The sequence below is a fragment of the Schistocerca cancellata genome, chromosome 4 (assembly GCF_023864275.1).
Source record: "Schistocerca cancellata isolate TAMUIC-IGC-003103 chromosome 4, iqSchCanc2.1, whole genome shotgun sequence".
In the NCBI taxonomy this organism is placed as follows: domain Eukaryota; kingdom Metazoa; phylum Arthropoda; class Insecta; order Orthoptera; family Acrididae; genus Schistocerca; species Schistocerca cancellata.
This window is the reverse complement of record NC_064629.1, coordinates 419,112,329-419,134,876: the sequence shown is the minus strand read 5'-3', so window position 1 is coordinate 419,134,876 and position 22,548 is coordinate 419,112,329. Positions and strand designations below refer to the sequence as shown.

The window sequence follows — 22,548 nt, the reverse complement described above, 5'->3', positions numbered from 1 at the left end:
GAAATTAGACTATGTGAAAACAAAATCAATACAGACACCAGCTACATATTTATCAATGCACAGAATCATGCTCTTGATAAAGAAAGAGCACAGAGAAAGATTTCTTGTAGCTTACCATCTGATGCTAAGGATGGTGTTGTATGCACCACTTGATAGAGAACACATTCAAAATCTACGGCTGTAGATGGTGCCACCTCAATACCTGCCATTTCCACATTTTCATCATGATGTAATCCACTGAATCAGATAAACAAATGTTGTCCTCTCAGTATAAAGGTGGGAGCCTTGCAGTTCACAACAGTCAGTCTTAGCCCCTGATGATGATAATGGAGGCAATCATCAAAAGCTTGGGATTTTTTGGATTTGATGCAGCAATTAAACTGAGTACTTTTTATGTGAGGATTCAGTCATTAAAAAATTCTTAACCAACCTGGAAAATCATTTGATGGATATTGTCTTGAAGAGAGATTATAAGATGATATCAACCAATGTAAAACAAGGGTAATGGTGCATAGTCAAATTTAATTAACTGATGCAGAAGGAATTACACAAGCAATGGGACACTGAAGATGGGTGATGAACTTTGTTATTTGGGCAGCACAATAGCTGATGGTAGCAGAAGTAAAGGAAATATAAAATGGAGATCAGCACAAGCAAGGAAAGTGTTTCCAAAAAACAGATATTTGTTAAGACTGAATGCAATTTTATGTGTTACGAAATATTTTCTGAAATTATATGTCTGGAGTCTAGTCATATGTGGAAGTGAAAGATGGATAGTAAATGCTACAGACAAAATGAAAATGATAGCTTTTGAAACGTGGTGTTACAGAAGAATGCTGAAGACTGGATGGGTTGGATGGAAAGATATGATAAACAGAGAAAAGGTAAACAGTCAAGTTGGGGAGAAAAGGTCCATATGGTATAACTTGACTAAAAGCAGGGATTAAATGACAGGACACATTCCAAGACTGCAGAAGTTATGCAGATGGAGATTACTTGCACAGGAAATCTAACTTGGAGAGCTTCATCAAAATTTTCTTCAGACTGATAAGCATAACAGTAGTAATCAAAACTTGAATCAATAGATCAGTCTGCACAGCCACTATGCTCCATGAGCAGATGGCAACCACAGACCTACAAGCAGTGAGCACTGACCCATTCCATGGTTACAGGACAGGGAGTTGGGAGGTATGAGGATATTTGATAGATTATGATTCAGACACTGTCTATTACTCGGGTGAATTAATTTTGCAACTAGAAACCTGTACGTCATTGAAAATGAGACTTCATGACTATAAATTAAAAAAAGAAGCTATAAATTTTTTACTACCACACATTTTCATTATTATGTAAATGCATATTTCCCATTTTACTTAAAAAGGCTTTAAATATGTTATGATTTTAACTGACTCTTGCACTCTTGATCTTTTTGCTCTTTTTTCCCTTTTACAAATGTATCTATGTTCAGCACATTCATTTCATGATATGGTCTGACAATGAGTTTCTCAAGCAGGTTTTATTGTTCTTCACTACTGAAAACAGTTGTTCACAGCTGACACAGAATGGAACATTGATATGTGTAAATGGATGTTATCAATATGCACTAAGTATGGAGATGAAAACAGAAGAAAATCATCTTCAAACACTGTCATTTTTTTTTTTTAAACTGAAACTGTAATTATGCCTAAAATTACTGTGGAATAGGTGGATGGCATTCAGAGTCTATAAAAATACCTGGGTCCTTCAGTGAAGATAATTTTAGAAAATAAACTGTATTTTCTGTGTCCAATTGATTCTCTCAAAGGGATAATTTCATTTAAAATGTTTGTATACAGTCAAAGGAGGGAAGAAAGAATAGTGTTTAATATCCCATCAACGACTAGGTAATTACAGATGGAGCACAAGCTCAGATTAGGGAAAGATGAGGAAGAAACTCAGCCATATACTTTCAAAGGATTGATCCCAGCATATACCTCAAACAATTTAGGAAAATCATTGAAAACCTAAATCCTGATAGCCTGATGGGGATTTGAACAATAGTTTTCCTGAATTGAAGTCCACTGTGCTAACCACTGTATCACCTCACTCGGTATATGCAAGGGTGTGCTGAAAAGTAAAACCTCCAAAATTTTTATGTGAAAATTTTAAGGCTTTTTAAATAAAACATACATTAAAATTCTAAATTTTTATTTTTCATGTCTACATATTTATTTCTCAACATAATCACACTGGTGATGAACACATTTCTCCCAATGGGCATCCTGTTTGTTGATACCATCACTGAAGAATGTTTGACTGTGTTGACAGAGCCACAACCTCACCTCTGCTTCCACCACTTTATCGCTATCAAAGTAAAGTCCTTGAAAGTGTTCTTTAAGTTTTGTAAACAGGTGAAAACTGGATGGGACCAAGGTGGGACTCCATGGATTATGACTTATGACAGTGAACCCAGTGTCAAACTGTTGCAGTTGTCACAGTGCTCATGTGTGGTCTGGCATTGTCATGCTGAAGGAGCGTGTACTCCATGTGTGGACAAACTTTTTGAATTCAAAACTCAATTACAGCATGCTTTTTCCCACACACCAACATAGATACATTACACACTGTCATGTTCCATGCTACAGTTCAGTGCACTCTAGTGGGAGAATCCTGCAGATATGCAGACATAGAGAATAAATATGTAGAATATTAATAATTTCTTTTATTTAAAAAGTTTTAATAAATTTGACACAAAAAATCTGGAGGCATTATTTTTCATCATGTCCTCATAAAATCAATGGGATGCAGTATCAGCAGTCTTCAAGTAGCTTAGAGGGCTGGTTGTATTGGCAAGGAATGTAGGATCACATTTCCACAAAGGATGTTCCAGTTCAGGAACAAACATTTTAGATATTTTATAAACATATCTGACTCACCCGAAATAACAGAAAAATCAATTTAACAACTCATGCCAATTAAGTCATTTCACTCTAAAAAGTCAGATTTACTTGCTAACTATTAAGTATTTTCAAGAAAGTGTTGAAGTGCATGTCTCTTTGTGTGACTAGACATACAAACAATATTCTTAACATCATCTCATTTTTTAATATGATGTGCTTGGCACATAAATTCTTATGAATTGTCTGCTGAAACATGTAGTGAACACCCTAATTTCATTGGATTCAGAGCTTTTTTTACAGTTTCTCCCTGTGATGTGCTGCCTATCATGATGTATTTTCCAAATGGCTGGAGCTCCATCTGTTGTGACAGAAACTAATAAATTCTATGATAAAACTCTAGTTCATACACTTTCCTCAGCATTGCTAAGGATGTTGCATCCAGTTATCTGTGAAACCCAACTTGCTCTGTTCGTCCACAAGACCCAGAAAGCAGTAGGTACAGGTACCAAGGCAGAAGCCATGTTCCTTCACTTTCAATAGGTATTCAATATAGTTCTGCACTGCTGCCTAATGAATGAATTAGAAGTGCATGGAATACCAGGCCAACCGTGTGACTGGATTTAAGAGTTTCTAGCAAACAAAACACACCTTGTCATACTGAATGGAGAGAAGTCTTCAGACATAAAAGTAGCTTTGGGCATGCCCCAGGAGAGTATTATAGGACCATTACTTTTCACAGTAAATACAAATGACCTAGCAGACAAGATCAGAAGTTCTATGACTTTTTTCATGAATGATGCTGCTGTGTACAGAGAAGTTGTGACATTAAAAAATTGTAGTAAAATGCAGGAAGACCTGCAGAGGACTGACATTAGGTGCAGGGAGTGTTAACTGACCTCAACATAAACAAATGTAACACAGTGCATGTAAGTAGCCAGAAATACCCATTACCATTTCATTTCCACAGCTTCGGAAGAATACTGGAAGCAGTCACATCCATAAAATATCTAGAAGTATGCATATGGAGTGATTTGAAATAGAACAATGACATAAAATTAATCATCAGTAAGGTAGTTGTCAGATGGAGATTCCTTGCAAGAATCCTCAGGAAATGTAGTCTATCAACAAAGGAAGTAGATTCAGAAACACTCATTACACTCATTTCTGCAATATTTGAATACTGCTTGTCAGTATACAATTTGCACAAGATAGAACTCATAGAGAAAATAAAGAAGGTCCAAAGAAGAGCAGAGTGTTTTGTTACAAGTTCATTTAGTAAGCATAACACCATCACAGAAATGATCAGCCAACTCCAGTGGCAGATCCTGCAAGAGATGCATTCTACGTCATGACGTGGTTTATTGTTAAAGTTCCAAGAGCATACTTTCCTAGAAGTGTCAACAAATATACTGATTCTATTAATTCATCTATGTAAGTACTATTGCCAAAAGATAATGAAAACAAAATTAGAGAGATTCAAGCTCACACGGAGGCTTACCAGCAATTGTTCTTTCTGCATAATATTCGTGACTATAACAGAAAAGGGAGGAAGTGATTGTAGTAAACAAGTACGCTCTGCCACACTCTGCAAGGTGGCTTGTGGAGTATAGATGTAGATGTAGATGTAGATGTAGATGTAGATTATCATGTTCTTCATTGCTACTAAGATCATGAATTCTTCTCTGACTTCAAGTTCACTGTTAAAGTCTCTGATAAGGTTCGCTAGTTAGGCTATACTCATGATTTCCACACATTCACTGAGCACTGAAGAATATGCAAGAAACTCTTTAAAAAGGCTTGCAAGCTGACTCTGAATGTAATGTATCATATAGTATATTATTGCATGATTTTCGTGTTTACTAATGGCACTATGTTAACCTATAGATGTTCAGCTGCAGCTATCAAGCATTCTTTTATGAAATTACTATTCTTGAAAGGATGCAAGAACCTTCTAAAAGTAATGCAGTTTTGTAGCTTACTGGAACAGAATATCCATTTAACATTTCTTTCTCTTCTTCCTCTTCTTCAGAGAGCTCCATTTAAATGTTACATTCTCTTCTAAAAGCTTTGAGGCTGTGGACCTTGGGCCAGATGCACAGGGAGGGAGTACAGGTACTGATGATTTTTGTTGTCATGCAGAAATGAACTGTAGATTGTAATTTTTTGTGAATGTTTTGGAGAATGCACAGGAAGTTACTGATAATGTTACTTGTGTTTCAGACATCATGAATAATGAATTGGTACAGATGCATTTATTTCCAAAGGGTGCAGATTTATTATGAATTGTGATGGCACCATCTCCTCTGAAGCAATCAATGGGAATGAGAAAAACAGGAGAAGTACTTGTAAAATTAATGATCAGGTCAACAAGCTAAATCCCTCCTGGAGCATGTGCCTGAAAATTGGGAGGTTCACAAAAGTGTTCACACTTGCAATGTAATACACACTTGTGCTAAAAGTGAGCATCATGCAAAAACTGACCCCTGGTGATGCACAGTGGTACAGTGTTCCAGCTAGTGGAAACTGTCACCAGTAATGAGCAGCTGCAAGGACGGTCTATCATGAAAGACCAACCAATTGAACTGCAGGCAAAATCATGAAAGAATGAATGTGATGTAGTACTACAAGTCACAATGAAACATATCATTGAAAGGAGGATTCAGTCTGAGATTAGCATTATGGTGAGGGATGTAAGTGGAACTACCTCTCAACATATTGTATGTGGCAGTAACATATGTGGTTTAAGTGTGGGCATAGTCTTACAGGTGTGGTTTCCAGGAAAAGAAAGGGAAACTTTTTTCACATGGAAAAAGTTGTGAGAGATGTACAAAAGTAGCAAGTAAAGAAACCACTAGACAAACATGAAGAAATTCAGAATGTAAGAGATCAATTTAGTAGGGACATTTGCTATGAAAATACAATACATTAAGAAATGTTGTTAAGAGAAAAAATGTTTCCTAGTGTTACTTTTTTTAATTTGTTGCATGATGTGTTAACTGAATCATGTTTGTGGGTGAAAAAATAACACAAATTCAGCAAACTTACAGCTATATGAGAGGGATGTATTTCTGCAGAGCAGTTGTGCCAACATATTTATTTATTTATTTTTTATTGGTCCTATATATCATACATTTTGTACAGCAAAGTACATCATGATACAGTACAAGTCGACATATGCAGCGGAATTGCTAAGTCAGAGAGAGAGAGAGAGAGAGAGAGAGAGAGAGAGAGTGTGTGTGTGTGTGTGTGTGTGTGTGTGTGTGTGTGTGTGTGTGTCTATATATATATTCTGAGTTCATGGGAGCTCAACAGCGGGGTTATCAGCACCATTACACATATCAAAAGAAACAAATGTGGATAAAATCACTACCGTTGTTGTACACAGTAAGGATGAAACCTGCAAAACGACTCTCCTCTTCTTCACTTATGTTGACCCACCCAATCACACTGCCTCACATGCCTTAAGACAATGGAGAAAGTCGAAAAGATGCTATACCAGGAATTAAAACATGAGTAAAACAACAGAGGAGCAAAAATCGCCACCAGGAAATGTGACGGACTGACCGCATACAACAAACATGAGTGAGCAAGTCACCCAGTTAAAACATTAAGAGTGTTTTCCTAAAACCTTAGGAAACATGTTGGACAATTCACAAAACCATAAAACTCTGATCACATCTGTCTGAAAGTCACTTAAAATAGAGGGCAGATCAGTCAGCAGATCTGCTGCTGTTCTTTGGTCTGAAAATGAAACACAGTCTAATAAAATGAAGCACATAGTGATCTTTACACTGCAAGCACCAAACACTGGAGAGTCCTCTCACTGGGGCAAGAACCCATGTGTCATAGGGTTGTGGCCTATTTGAAGACCAGCAAGCAGGACCTCATCCTGTGTACATGGCTGGAGGGAAGTAAGCCACAGCCATCTTGTGGGCTTTACTAGATGGAGCTTATTTCCATCAAATCTAGTCACTCATTGTCCCATCGACACACGACTCTATACCTCAACAGCAGTGCAATATCATGCATGGGGATGGTGCACTAAACTAACTGAGGATTGTAACACACCTTCTTGGCTGCTACATCTGCCCTTTCATTTCCTGCAATACCATGTGCCCTGTCACTAAGCAGAAAGACACCTCCTTCCCTAGCCTTTGTAACTGGAAGAGGACATCCAGGATATTCTCAACGACTTTATCTGCAGGGTACAAGTGTTGGAGAGAGTGAAGGGCACTCAGGTAACAGCCAAGGAATTTACTACTCCAGACATGTCTCATCTGGTCCACTACACCAAAATATTGTGCATAATTCTGCATAATAGACAGTACAGTATAGAAACAGTTGGATCCTGAGGACACAATCAGGAATAACAATGCAGCAACCAACAGAGTCCCCTTGTTTAGACCCATCTGTAAATACAGTTACAGAGTTGTGGTGCTTATCCAAGAGTCAGAACAAAATGTAACAGAAACATATGCAGAAGTGTAACCTCTCCCATACTGCACTAAATCTAAAATTACACTGGGCCTCTGTGGTAAACAGGGTGGCTGTTGGGTAAAACCCTGGATTTGAGCCTCCTTATCGTAGACATGTACTGTTTGTGGCTATGGCAAAGAGGGTACCACCTAAAATACTGTCATGAGGAACACAATTATCCTGCTCAAAACTATTTGACAACTTGTCAGCTACCCAGTACCAGAAAAAGTGTGTTGATAACGACAGAATGAAGATGGGGATATGGCCATGGAAGCCCCACTCGTGGAGCTGCCCTTAGAATAATGTGTCTCCAAGCAGTGTTGTATGCCTTACTGACATCAAAGAATATACCTATACACTGAGGTGACAAAAGTCATCGGATACCTACTAACATTTTGTCAGATCCCCTTTTGGCCAGTGTAGTGCAGTATGTCCATGCAGCATGGACTCAGCAAGTCATTGGGAGTCCCTTGCAGAAATATTGATCAATGCTGCTTCTGTGTTGGATTATGTCCCATAAGTGTTCAATGAGATTCATGTTGGGCAATCTGGATGGCCAAATCACTCACTTGAATTGTCCAGAATGTTCTTCAAATCAATTGCGAACAACTGTGACCCAGTGACATGGCTCATTGTCAGCAATAAAAATTCCATCGTTGAATGGCTACAAATAATCTCCAAGTAGCCGAACATAACCATATCCAGTTAATGATTGGTACAGTTGGACCAGAGAACCCAGTCCATTCCCTGTAAACACAGCCCACACCATCAAAAAGCCACCACCAGTTTCCACTGTGTCTCGTTGACAACCTATATCCATAGGTTCGTGGGTTCTGTGCCACACTCGAAGCCTACCATCAGCTCTTACCAACTGAAACAGGGGCCCATCTGACCAGGCCACAGTTTTCCATTCGTCTAGGGTCCAACCAATATGGTCATGAGTCCAGGAGAGGCGCTGCAGGTGATGTCGTGCTGCTAGCTAAGGAACTCACTTCGATCATTTGGTACTATAACCCATTAACGTCAGATTTCGAACACTGTCCTGACAGATACATTTGCTAAACAAATTTCTGCTGTTATTTCATGCAGTGTTGCTTGTCTGTGAGCACTGACCACTCTATGCAAATGCCACTGCTCTCAGCCATTAAGTGAAGACTGTCAGCCACTGTGTTGTCTAGGGTGAGAGGTAATGCCTGAAATTTGGTATTCTCAGTGCACTCTTGAGACGGTGATCTCAGAGTATCAGATTCTTAACTATTTCCGAAATGTTATCCCCTGCATCTAGCTCCAACTACGGTATCATTCCATGTTAGAAGCCTGTTAATCACCATCGTGCATTCATAATCACGCCAGAAACCTTTTCAAATGAAGCACCTGGGTACAAATGGCAGCTCTGTCAGTACACTGTATTTTATACCTGTGTACAAGACACCACCTACACACATACATATGGTTATCTCATGACATTTGTCACTTCAGTGTACATGCTGTTCATATTGGAAACCCTGCTGGATAGCCGCTTCAAGCAAGGTCAAGTTGTTGACAGTGGATAGACATCTGATTTCACACCAAGAGCCTGCCTGGTGTCTAACATCCGACATCAAGACCACACGACAGTTGACCAATCGCTCCAAGGACTTCCCTACACAGATTGTTAAGACGATGCTCTGGTAACTGCAGGGACATGTTTGATCCTTTCCTGGTTTTCACAAGTTGAGAAAGTGGCCTGTCTGCCATATCGCCTTACATCAATGTAAGAGGACTTCCTCTGATGCTGGTTTGAAGTTCTGTAGCGTGCTCTATCAATTTGGTTCTGACTATGCACCATATCACGAACATCAATATCAAATCCAGTTCCCACATGGAGAATGGGATTTGAAGGACTCCAAAGTGTTGGACCTGATGTGCAACTCAGCCATTTCCATCATGGCACAGAAACGATGGAATGCTGGATCATGACTGGCAGTGGCTGTAGTCGCTGCAAAATGCTGTGTCATTGTCTGCGTGAAGTCTCCTAGTGTTTTTTGTAGACACAACTGATTCAACAGTTCACTTGAAGTTCTCCTGACGGCTTCCCATACAGTTGTACAACAAGTGGAATGGGCGATGGGGTCCAGGAACGCTTGCCACTACTGTTTCTTGCTCTCTACAATTACACATTGAGCTCTGGCTCTCATGACTTTAAAGGATGCGAGGTTTTCCACTTTTGGCACCACTTCAAATTCCAAAGTACCACATATCTGACCTAAATTAATGAAATGCCCTCCCCAGTCCTCCAAGGAACAGGTTGCCTCCTAAGATGACTTGAGGACTTTGGAATGGAGAAGTCAGCAGCATGATCAATCGCTTGTGAGATCTGGTCAACCCACTCCTGGACACTATCAAGGAATTTAAAAAAAAAAAAAAAAAAAAAAAAAAAAAAAAAAAAAACTGACTGAACAGTGTCCAGTTGGCTCTGCTGATCATCCACTATGGCTGTGTCCTTTCAGGGAGAGTTTCATCCAGCAGGTGAATGTAGAGTGGGAAAGGGCCACTGGAATGAGAGTCATCAAAGACTTCCCGCTGAACAGAGCCATGAGGGCTGGAGAGCAGAAAGAGAGGTTGATGGCTGAGAATGGCAAAGTAGTAGCACAAAAATGAGTGGCAGTGCCTGTGTTGAAGATGCACAATTTTTGAGACGTCGTGAGACTCTCGAAAACTCGACCCAAGGGCAAGCAGAAGTCGAGTCTCATAATACATGATGGGCAATGAAGTCTCTAAGTACGAGAAATGGTCAGGGGAGTTGTTCTATAAGATCTGTTAGACCCTCAGAGTCAGTTGCATCTTGTGGAGGTAAATGTAGCGAGTAAGCAGTGATTCTCTGACAAACATGAACATCATCTGCAACCACTTGCAAGACAGTAGCTCCGGGGACAGCAGAGGTGTGCTGTGCGTTATTGACAAACGCGGGTACCCTCCCTTGGCCCTTTCCATAGTCAGGTGATCCTTCTGACAGAGCGTATAGCCCCATAGTACAGGAGCATCACATGTTATAAAATGAATTTCCTGAAAACAAAAGCATGGGGGTCATTTCTGTGCTAGGAGTTTCTGTTCCACTCATTAATGTTATGCTGTAGTGGGGTGGGAGCCATCTATCATGAGGGTGGCAATTTCTTCCTGACTTTCTGCCAGGGAGTGGAGCCCACAATTGATAGATGCTCAGTATTGGGGCGAGATGATTGCTCTAGTCCAATATCAAGGTCCATTGGCTGTGAAGAAGATTTGAGAGACCCATCAGAGAAGATGACATCGACATTGTCAGACTGTTTACCCCCCAACGTCAGCAATCATATTCTTGTCTGATGTTCTGGGGGGAGGTACATGCTTAGAAATAACTGCAGCAGCACAAGTGGATTGAAAAACGCAGGTACTAGTGCTGGCTCTAGCAACATCCGTTTCTGTAGCAGCATCAGCTTTTTTGACAGGCTTTTTAAGAGCTTAAGTAGAGGAAGTAGCGAACGTGGGGAGCAACATGGCTTTATACATCTTTTGGGCTTCACCAAATGGGATGCACTTCATAGTTCTAAGCTCTTGCACCATCCATTCTTCACGATATACGCTGCAGCCCTTACTCAAAACAGGGTGAGCCCCATAGCAGCTTACACACTTCTTAGAAGATGAAAAAGCGACTCCTTCATTTGTGGCCTTACCACATTTGCCACAAGTGGCTTCTCCTTTACATCCAAGAGTAGTACGCCCAAAGCACTGCCATTTGAAGCAGGGCATTGGTTTGCGGACATAAGACCACATGCTTAGGCGAAGGCAATCTGCCTTGACATGTTAACAAAAGTTTTGTGCCACTGAATGTCAGGACAAAGGAGTCTGTTTTTAGAAGATGTCTATCCACCCTCTTCATGATATTTTACACATCGACTATAGCTTCCTGAGCACACTCATTTTTTAGTTCTTCCTTGGGAATGTCCACCAGATCCCTGAAAGTTACAAAAGCTTTACTGTAATTAAAAATGGTGTTTAGCTCACAAGGGTAAGGCCTTAGACAGTGCCAACCGATTCGGCTCAAATTTGGCAGGTCGCTTGTGTACAACCTAAGACGAAGGAATCTAAGATATTTTGGGTCAACACCCCCGTGTTTTTGAGATAATCACCTCTAAAGGTTATGACGAGCAGTCGACTCAAAATTGTCGGGATCGATAGATAATTGTAAATAGAGCATTTTTCATCATCAGTTATGGGGTCCGCAAACGAATACTTTTCTAGAAATCGAGGTAAGAAACTTTTACAACGGCTGCTTCTGTACCCACACAGTAAAGGTTTTTTGCCGAAAGCGCTGCGCAATGGCCAAGGTAAGTAGCTGGGAATCGGAGAACTCGGGTTCAAATCTAGAAGAAACCTAGCGGATGTTGTTCTTTTCGTTTGTATTTTTCCATATCTCAATTGATAGGGATAGGAGGGATAATAAGGTAAGTATCAATAAGGAATAATAATAATAAGGTAGACAAATAAATTTCTCAAACCTCTTGAGATAGTAAACAACTAAAATGTTACTCCAGGTCACTTTACAGTGGCTCTTCCATTCACTGTTACGTGTCCTCACTTTTTTTCGAACAACTACATGGATGTTACTTGTCACATAAACATTCGAAACAAATATACTCACGGAACCAAGAACATATAATGAATACAATCTTTCGACAGCTACACTGTTCCTTCCGAAGAGTCGGCGGAAAACAAACTTGGTTTTTCATTTAAAAATATGTCTTTTTAGGGAATTAATTTTGATGCGCACCACGTACGCGATATCATTGCCTGAAAAATCGGTGCTGAAAGTTGGTTATGAATTAGGCTGTGAATAGTTATTTCATCCATGCGGTTGTGCCATTCCCGCTGGGTTTCCAGAAGCACACTGGAATTCTGAAGCCTGGAAATAAATTTTTATAACCTGGCGATAGAAACAAACATCACACGGCTGGCACACAGGTGTGCAGTTTGGCGGTATTACTTTTACTGTGCACGTCGGCTGACCCTCGTCATATGTTACTTACGGTAGAACACTGTATTCATTCACAAAAAGTATTTCATTCTGCGCATTAAAGATGGAAAAATCACTACATCTATCAGCGAGGTTCGCGGCAGCCTACTGATGGAAAACAACTCTTTCAGATTGACTTCTATAAGGCTTGTGCCTGACACCTTCAGTTTCCAGGTTCACAATTATGATATGACGAAAAGGCAACTGGGACAACATAACTCTCCCCATGTGCATTCTGTCCCGTGCCTCGCTGTAAAGAAGTGTCGCGCGGTTGGCTATCTGTGATCCCTCGTGAGGAATTCGCAGCACTCCTACTCGGAGTCGTTTTCATATGACAAGGCTTAAAAGTTTAATACTTTAGTAACTCACGGCGTTTGGGAAATTTGTTTGCCTACCTTATTATTATCATTCCTTATTGATTTACTTACCTTATTAACCCTACAGTCCCTATCAATTGAGATATGGAAAAATACAAACGAAAAGAATAACATCCACTATGCTTCCACGAGATTCGAACCCGGGTTATTCGATACCCAGCCAGTTACCTTAGCCGTTGCGCTATCGGCGCTGTCGGCGGGAAGCGTTTACCATGAGGGTACAGAAGCAGCAGCTGTAAAAGTTTCTTTCCTCGAGTTCTGGGAAAGATTGCGTTTGCGGACCCCATACCTGATAATGCAAAATGATCTGTTTACTATTATCTATCGTTTCCTCCAATTTTGAGTTGATTGCTCGTCATAACCTTTAGGGGTGATTTTCTCAAAATTGCGGGGGTGTTGACCCAAAATATCTTAGATTTCTTCGTTTTAGGTTGTACTCAAGCGACCTGCCAAATCTGAGCCGAATCGGTTGGCCGTGTCTGAGGCTTTCCCCTTGTCAGTCTCGATGACATATTCCCCAAGGCATTGAGCTTTCTGGAGATTCTGAACTTGTTGTGAACTACAAGTTTCTATCAACAGGGTCCCATTATGCATTCGCTTGACTGATTTTAAAGTGCCAGCAGTATCCTTTAAGCCATTCTGAATATAGAAAGACAAAACTTTCTTGAAGATGTCCTCTTTCCTTTTCACTATTAAAAACGTATTGTGGTTACCAGCATGCACTCTATTACCAGAGATAAATCTACTGCATTAATTCCTGAGTCAAGACGACTGGCTACGCTTGCCTTCTTGTTTTATTGAGTGATGGTACCTATCAACTGATGTGCTGCAGGTCCCCCAGAGGTTGCCTGCTAACGACTGTGCCACCTCAAGAGCCTTGCATCTGATTGCCACACGGCATACCTGGAGATTGTGGGTTCTTTTATGGAGAATTTTACCATCCATGTGATCGGGACAGTCAGGCCAAGGTTTCCATTCCCTGTGATACATAACGTTCAATCGCCATGCCATGTGCTGGTCGCTGAAACATGCACAGAGCTTATGGTGACAGAGGACTGACAGTGCTTGCCAGTGCCCAACTCAGGAACGCTGGGATCGCCAAGCCTCTGTCCAGCAAACAAAAGGAGAGAAGCAAATGGACTAATCATGGAAAAATGCAATTTAGGTTAAGTACACAGCCAATGAACCTAGTCATTTAAATTGACTATTGCAAAAGCTGAATGTACTGTAAACAACTTTCAATTTGTAGGATGTATGTCAAGCCTTTGCAGAATTCCCATGAGCTGGGATCCATAGGCTCGATCTACTGAAGAGGGTAGATGTGTAGTGCCACCACTATTTTTTATTAATATGGTTGAATAAAATAACAATGCTGACACGGCCAGTGCAAGAGCCACAGAAACAGCTCAGACTGGAACCGACCAGATGCAGTTACATCAGTTACTGATATAAAAAGTGTTAAGGTGTTAAGATAGCTACCAAACACACACACACACACACACACACACACACACACACACACACACAAGAGACATAAAAGCGAAAAACATTGATGCAGCAGAAAGGTAGAGCCACTTCAACATCCGAGCCATAGTTCTGCTGTGGATTATGAGATATGAAACTGGTGCTTTAGCAAAACAAGATCAAGTGAAATCCATTTAAATACTCTTCATTTCAGGTAAAAGTTATCACAGGCTGCCAGTTGCCAATCCCAAGGGAGAACCTACAACAGTCTACAAGTCTGCATGGATCAACATGTCACCACCTCCAAACTGTGCTACTGATAGCCGTGACCCTGTTGTTCACATTGAGACCAATTCTCGAGACTTAATGCCTTCATACTGGTGGGCCACCTGCAGGCACACCTCAGCTGCTGCCAGCCTCCTACCCTGGAGACCTGTAATTTGAGCCGGGGGCCATGCAGCTTGCTGCTCAGACATCATTGATTGTGTGGGCACACTCTTTGCTGACTGCCTCTGCTTGTCTGTGCAGACACTACTGCTGCTGTGAGTCACCTCATCTACACTGGGTTCGAAGCGTGATTCTGCATGCCTCAGAATGCCCCATCCAGCAGTTGGGCTGTTGTTAGCCGGTATTGTAGGCTGCTATCCACTGCTCTTCTCAGGCTACCATCACTTACATCCAGGAGTCTTTTTTTAGTTATAACAGCGCAGTATCCATTAGACAGTATGTGGGAGGGTACCTTGCGTGCTTGATGGTGATAAGACGAGTACACTGTTCATTTGTTAAATATTTTTAAGAGCTTCTTCATTTGTTCGGCATTTTTTTTTTTTTTTTTTTTCCAGAGGAGACTTATTCTGAATTATCTGTATGGTTACTGGTTTAGCTTTTAATTTTGTGCATTTGAGTGCTTACTGGCCACAGTCTTTCATTTTAATAACAGTGTAGTGTAAATTACTGCCACCTGTATCTATGCTTGTATTGACTCCCATTTTGTAGGCTTTTGCTTGTTTTGGTTAGAACAGCTAAGTGTTGGTTAGACCATCAGTGAGAGAGCACCTTGCATTCCAGATAATGATAAGGCAGGTACATCATTCATTTATTCATTTGTTATACACTGTCACAACTTATTCTTGGTTATCTGTGTGGTTACTATTAGTGTTTCTTTACTTTCTTGTGTGTGTGAGTGCTTACTAGGCACAGTCCAGTGTTCTAATATCTGTTTAGTGTAGAGTTTTGCCATTTTTCTTATGGATAGGACTGTGATTGCTGTGTTCAGATGAAAGCTGAGTTGTTGATTGTGCACTCACAGACTCAGGTGGTGTTGGCTTCAGTCTCAGCTTGAGGCTGATACCAATGTGCATCACTTTGGGGGAGTGGATGTTGGGATCCAAGAGACATCCAGCAGGTCCCAGGTGCCCCTTGAGCACTCCACTACTGTGGCCGCCCCAGGTATTGCCCACACTGAGGAAGACCCATCACCTGTGGTCGAGTGGGAAGTCACTCACAGGTGAGACAAGAAGCAAAATATATTTCAGTAGAACAATTTGAGAGCCTACCCAGTTCATCTGATAAGCAGGGTTTGGGTGCTGTATGTGCCTGACAAAGACACTGAGTCACATGCATTCACTTACCATGTTCCAGAGGAAGCCTATCAGCACGTAAGGTCTGCATATTCACAGAGCATGGGATTATTGGTAGTTTAGAGCTCCAACTTTAAGCATATAGTGGGGCCAATTGGAGATATAACTGCGAAGGAGGTGAAGGAATCCAATGTGCTCTCTGTGTGCATACCAAGAGAAGTCATTCCAGGTGCGGGAAGGCTGCTTCCAGACGCCATGAAGAGCATAGGGTGCAGCCAGTTGGAGTTGGTGGCACATATTATTACTAATAATGTGTCTTGCTTTGGATCAGAAGAGATCTCTCTTATTTTGGGCAGCTAGCTCAAGTATTATAGACTGCACAGCTTCTTTGGGAGATGAAGGCAGAGCTAACCATCTGTAGCATTGTCGACAGAACCAGGTCTGAATCAGAGGCACAGACAGTTCTGCAACTGTGTGCTTGTGCCATAGAGTAGTGGGTTTCGAGGTTCTGCTTAATAGAGGGCAGCAGTTTGCTACCGACAGGATATGGCTACATGGGTAGTGGGGGGGCTGTGTGGTGGGGACTGGGCGGTTTTTTAGGTTAGAGGATCTTGGGAAACTACAGAAAAGGGAGCTGTCTAAAAGGATGCAGTGCAAACGCAGGAAGGTAGACCTAGAAACAATTGGCATTGTAGTTGTAAAGTGTTGCAGCTGGGTTGGAAAACAACCAGATCTCTGAGCGCTAACAGAAAGTACTGAACCTTAAATCATTGTAGGGACAGTAAAATCACTACAGCCAGAAATAAGTTCAGCCAGAATTTTTACAAAGGACCTAACCATGTTCATACAGAATAGATTAAATGCTGTTGGTGGTGGAGTGTTTACTGCTGTCAGAAGTAGTTTACAATGTAGTGAAAGTGAATTAGATAGTTTGTGTCAGCTGCTACAAGTAAAGGCTATGCTTGACAACCAAAATAAGTTAGTAACTGATTCCTTTTGCCAACTCGTGACTCAGATGATGTAGTTGCTGAACTGTTCAAAGAAAACTTGAGTGTCATTTCAAATAGGTAGCCCACTCATACAATAGCAACCATCAATCTACCGTCAATATGTTGGCAAAAATACAAGTTTAAAGTTGGAGGTAGGCATAAAATGTTGTCCAAACTTGCACTGAACACATTCTCAGATAATTATTTTGAAAAATTTGTTCTAGAGCCTACCCGAAGTGTAAATGGTTGCAAAAGCATACTTTTAGCAATAATCAATCCTGAGCAAACAGAAAAAATTGGTTCAAATGGCTCTGAGCACTATGGAACTTAACATCTGAGGTCATCAGTCACCTAGAACTTAGAACTACTTAAACCTAACTAACCTAAGGACATCACACACATTCATGCCCAAGGCGGGATTCCAACCTGCGACTGTAGCAGTCGCACGGTTCCAGACTGAAGCGCCTAGAACCGCTTGGCCACTCTGGCCAGTTGAACAAACAGAGAGCATCATGATAGGTCCAGGGATTAGTGACAATAAGGTCATAGTAGCGAGACTGAATACCATAACATCCAAAACCACCATTTCATGATGGTGCTGATCACCCATAGTATGCAGAACAGATAACATCGTTGCAGAAACAACAAAAAAAAGCATGCCGAGTTTACAAGAACACGAAGTTAGAGTAGACTTCAATGCGAGATGCCTTTAATTGCTTCCACAATGAAACCCTGTCTTGAAATCTGACAGAAAATTAAAAGAGATTCTGGTCGCATGGGAAGTACACCAGAGGAAAGACGCAATGAATACCTTCAATGCATGATACCAATGATAATATTACCGATAACAGTTCCATTGAAGCTGAGTTGTTAAACAGAGTTTTCTGACATTCTTGCACCAAAGAAAAGGAAGCAAATATTCCAGAATACCATGAAGCACAACTATAAACATGGGTAACTTAAAAGTAGATATCCTCATGGTGGCAAAGGAGCTTAAATCACTTAATAGAGACAAGACCTCCCGTCCAGATTGTTTACCAGTTAGATTAGATTAGATTAGATTTACTTTCATTCCAATTGATCCGTAGTGAGGAGGTCCTCCAGGATGTGGAACATGTCACAAAAACAACAATACATGACAAATATTTACAACTAAAACAACTAAGCTAATGTACCATTCCACAGGTCCCAAGTGGAATGATCGTCATTTTTTAATGAACACTAAGAGTCATTTTACAAATACTAATGCACTCACACACACACACACACACACACACACACACCCACACACTCTTTCAGTAAACACATTACTGCACTGAAATTGTGCAGAAGTTATGTTGTACTTAAATACAAATCAGTTGGTTTTACTAAGAAATTCATCAATGGAGCAGAAGGAGTTGGCCACCAATAAATCCTTTAGGCTTCTCTTAAACTGAATGTCATTGGTTGTTAAGCTTTTTATGGCTGCTGGCAAGTTATTAAAAATGTGTGTTCCTGAATAATGCACACCTTTTTTTACAAGACTAAGTGACTTTAAATCCTTGTGAAGATTATTCTTATTTCTAGTATTGATTCCATGAATTGAGCTGTTGGTTTGAAAAAGTTAGCTTCGTTTCACAGTATGCTGATACAATAGCCCAATACTTTGGTCATTAAAAGATCCCTATTGAAAGACTGAAAAGTTGCACAAGTCATACGAATACCAAAGAAAGGAAATATGAGTAATCCACTGCATTACAGACCCATATCAGTAGCTCCAAATGCAGTAGGGTTTTGGAACATATACTGTGCTCGAACATTATGAATTACCCCAAAGTAAATGATCTATTGACAAACAGCCAATAGAGATTCAGAAAAATTGATTCCATATTTCTAAATTTCTGAAAGGCTTTTGACATCGTTCCTCACAAGCAAATGCTCTCACCATCTCCCATGGTCATTCATATTCACCTTCACACAACCAACCAACCTATAAAACTGTAAACAAGGATACAACTATTGCATAATGGCTAAAATAGCAGCCGAAGATAATCTGGCAGCAACATCACTTATGAAAAATAAGTAGCTCAGCACGTTTTCTTGGTAATATATTAAAAATCTTCTCCCTAATAATTTAGAGAAGAGCTAGAATGTTTCACAGAAACTTAAATTCATGCCACATTTACCTCATTGCCTGATAAAATAAAGGGAAGATCTGCAGGTAAACTCATCTCCCTCCTCAAAATTTAATATGTTAACACGTAGCATTCTGAAATCTTTATGCAGCACTCACCACAGACTGGAGGACTCTCATCAGAAGCCACATATCATTGAAGCATGGCATGCCCATGAATGAATGAGAAGAGAGGGATGTCATCTTGTCTTAAGTTGTTCAAAGAAGGCATGCCCTAGGTGAACAACTGACATTACCAGTTACTGCATCTTTTCAGTGACCAAGGTGGTGGCCAGCAGATACCAGATGCCAATAAGTCATGATTTGTGAAGATTCCAAATGAAAATATTGCTATCAAGCAAATGCTGAAAACTAGTTCCAGAGTAGGGCAACTAATGGTTTAGTATGGCAGTGATTTTGTAACAGCAAAGAATCCATATGCCTGACACACTATGAGGAACTGCAGCCAGATGATGAGTTGTGGTCCCCATCCTCAACACAGACACAGCATATGGAGCTAGTCCTGTAGGCACCCACAGCCAGCATAATCTCTTCAGACTGATCTCGCATCAATGGTTTTGAGATAAGGTTGCTGCACTGGTCCAAACACTATGCAACCATAATCTAAGTGAGATCACTTCAATGCTTTATGAAATTGGACAATATGTATTCTTTTTGTTTTTCAGTTGTTAATAACATTCTTTCTGATATTGAATGACATAATGAGTCATAACCACAACAAATTCTAAATAAAGGTCATGAGGAATTGTTAGAAATTTCAACCTAACCACTATTTGTAAGTCAGAAAAATTAAAAGTCTGCCAATAATTTTTAAAATTTTTAGAAGTCTCTCTCTCTCTCTCTCTCTCTCTCTCTCTCTCTCTCTCTCTCTCTCTCTCGCCTTCCCTCCCTCCCTTCCTCTTCAGTGTCTTGGCACCTAAAAAGACATTGTTGTAGGAAAGACTGTATGAGTATTGGCAGAAAACCAATATGGACCTGTACTGTGATGTTAGTTTCATACACCTTTCCTTTATCAACAAAATATCCCTATCATATAATGTCTTTGTGAGAAAACCTGTTGTATAACCACATTTAGCAGGGTTAAAATGTAAACTATGAAATGATTGCTCTTGAATTCATATTGTGAGTTGTTAATGAGCTTCCTGGTCTATAGTGTCCACACCATTAAGCTGCTGATCAGATGCTCTAATGTCTTGTCACACAGTTCATTAGTCTGACACTTCTTAATAACTCTGACATGTTTTGTCCTTCCCTACTTTCGGGGAGAGAATAAAAATTGCCTTTCACTTCATGCTGAGGAATTCTCATGTTTGCTATGTTTTATTAAAAAGTGTACAAATGGATATGCTCATGAGGAGGTGAAGTACCATGAGCTTCAGAGAGTACTGAACTGTTCCCCAAGTGCAGGGCAACTGTTGGTTCCTCAACTGAACCCATCCCACTCCAAAGTCATATATGCTGTACCCTGCTACTAGTGCATGTGAATGGGAGTGTGCTGAGTGTAATGTCACTGAGCATGTGTACTTAAATCAACGGGTGGTAGGGACAGAGCATCGAGTGACATTATACTGAGTGCACTATCCGAAAATTACCTCGAGCAATTAAACAGAGAACCGACTCATGGAGATAACATCTTGGACCTACTGATAACAAACAGACCCAAACTTTTCGACTCTGTAAGTGCATAACAGGGAATCAGTGATCATAAGGCCATTGCAGCATCTCTGGATATGGAAGTTAATTGGAATATAAAAAAAGGGAGGAAGGTTTATCTGTTTAGCAAGAGTAATAGAAGGCAGATTTCAGACTACCTAACAGATCAAAACGAAAATTTCTGTTCCGACACTGACAATGTTGAGTGTTTATGGAAAAAGTTCAAGGCAATCGTAAAATGCATTTTAGACAGGTAAGTGCCGAGTAAAACTGTGAGGGACGGGAAAAACCCACTGTGGCTCAACAACAAATTTAGGAAACTACTGCGAAAGTAAAGAGAGCTTCACTGCAAGTTTAAATGCAGCCAAAACCTCTCAGACAAACAGAAGCTAAACGATGTCAAAGTTAGCGTAAGGAGGGCTATGCGTGAAGCGTTCAGAGAATTCAAAAATAAAATTCTATGTACCGACTTGACAGAAAATCCTAGGAAGTTCTGGTCTTACGTTAAATCAGTAAGTGACTCGAAACGGCATATCTGGACACTCCGGGATGATGATGGCATTGAAACAGAGGATGACATGCATAAAGCTGAAATACTAAACACCTTTTTCCAAAGCTGTTTCACAGAGGAAAACCGCACTGCAGTTCCTTCTCTAAATTCTCGCACAAACGAAAAAATGGCTGACATCGAAATAAGTGTCCAAGGAATAGAAAAGCAACTGGAATCACTCAACAGAGGAAAGTCCACTGGACCTGACGGGATACCAATTCGATTCTACATAGAGTACGCGAAAGAACTTGCCCCCCTTCTAACAGCCATGTACCGCAAGTCTCTAGAGGAGCAGAAGGTTCCAAATGATTGGAAAAGAGCACAGGTAGTCCCAGTCTTCAAGAAGGGTCGTCGAGCAGATGCGCAAAACTATAGACCTATATCTCTGACGTTGATCTGTTGTAGAATTTTAGAACATGTTTTTTGCTCGAGTATCATGTCGTTTTTGGAAACCTAGAATCTACTCTGTAGTAATCAACATGGATTCCGGAAACAGCAATTGTGTGAGACCCAACTCGCTTTATTTGTTCATGAGACCCAGAAAATATTAGATACAGGCTCCCAGGTAGATGCTATTTTCCTTGACTTCCGGAAGGTGTTCGATACAGTTCCGCACTGTCGCCTGATAAACAAAGTAAGAGCCTATGGAATACCAGACCAGCTGTGTGGCTGGATTGAAGAATTTTTAGCAAACAGAACACAGCATGTTGTTATCAATGGAGAGACGTCTACAGACGTTAAAGTAACCTCTGGCGTGCCACAAGGGAGTGTTATGGGACCATTACTTTTCACAATATATATAAATGACCTAGTAGATAGTGTCGGAAGTTCCATGTGGCTTTTCGTGGATGATGCTATAGTATACAGAGAAGTTGCAGCATTAGAAAATTGTAGTGAAATGCAGGAAGATCTGCAGCGGATAGGCACTTGGTGCAGGGAGTGGCAACTGACCTTTAACATAGACAAATGTAATGTATTGCGAATACATAGAAAGAAGGATCCTTTATTGTATGATTACATGATAGCGGAACAAACACTGGTAGCAGTTACTTCTTTAAAATATCTGGGAGTATGCATGCGAAATGATTTGAAGTGGGATGATCATATAAAATTAATTGTTGGTAAGGTGGGTACCAGGTTGAGATTCATTGGGAGAGTCCTTAGAAAATGTAGTCCATCAACAAAGGAGGTGGCTTACAAAACACTCATTCGACCTATACCTGAGTATTGCTCATCAGTGTGGGATCCGTACCAGATCGGGTTGACAGAAGAGATAGAGAAGATGCAAAGAAGAGTGGCGCGTTTCGTCAAAGGGTTATTTGGTAACCGTGATAGCGTTACGGAGATGTTTAGCAAACTCAAGTGGCAGACTCTGAAA

General features: G+C 40.6%; 1 protein-coding gene across 1 annotated transcript in view; it reads right to left on the bottom strand.

Annotated features, from left to right (window-relative positions):
• LOC126183408 (calcium-dependent secretion activator-like) overlaps positions 1-22,548 on the bottom strand; it is a 1,473,721-nt gene that overhangs the window by 877,169 nt on the left and 574,004 nt on the right. The gene's annotated exons all lie outside the window — the stretch shown is intronic.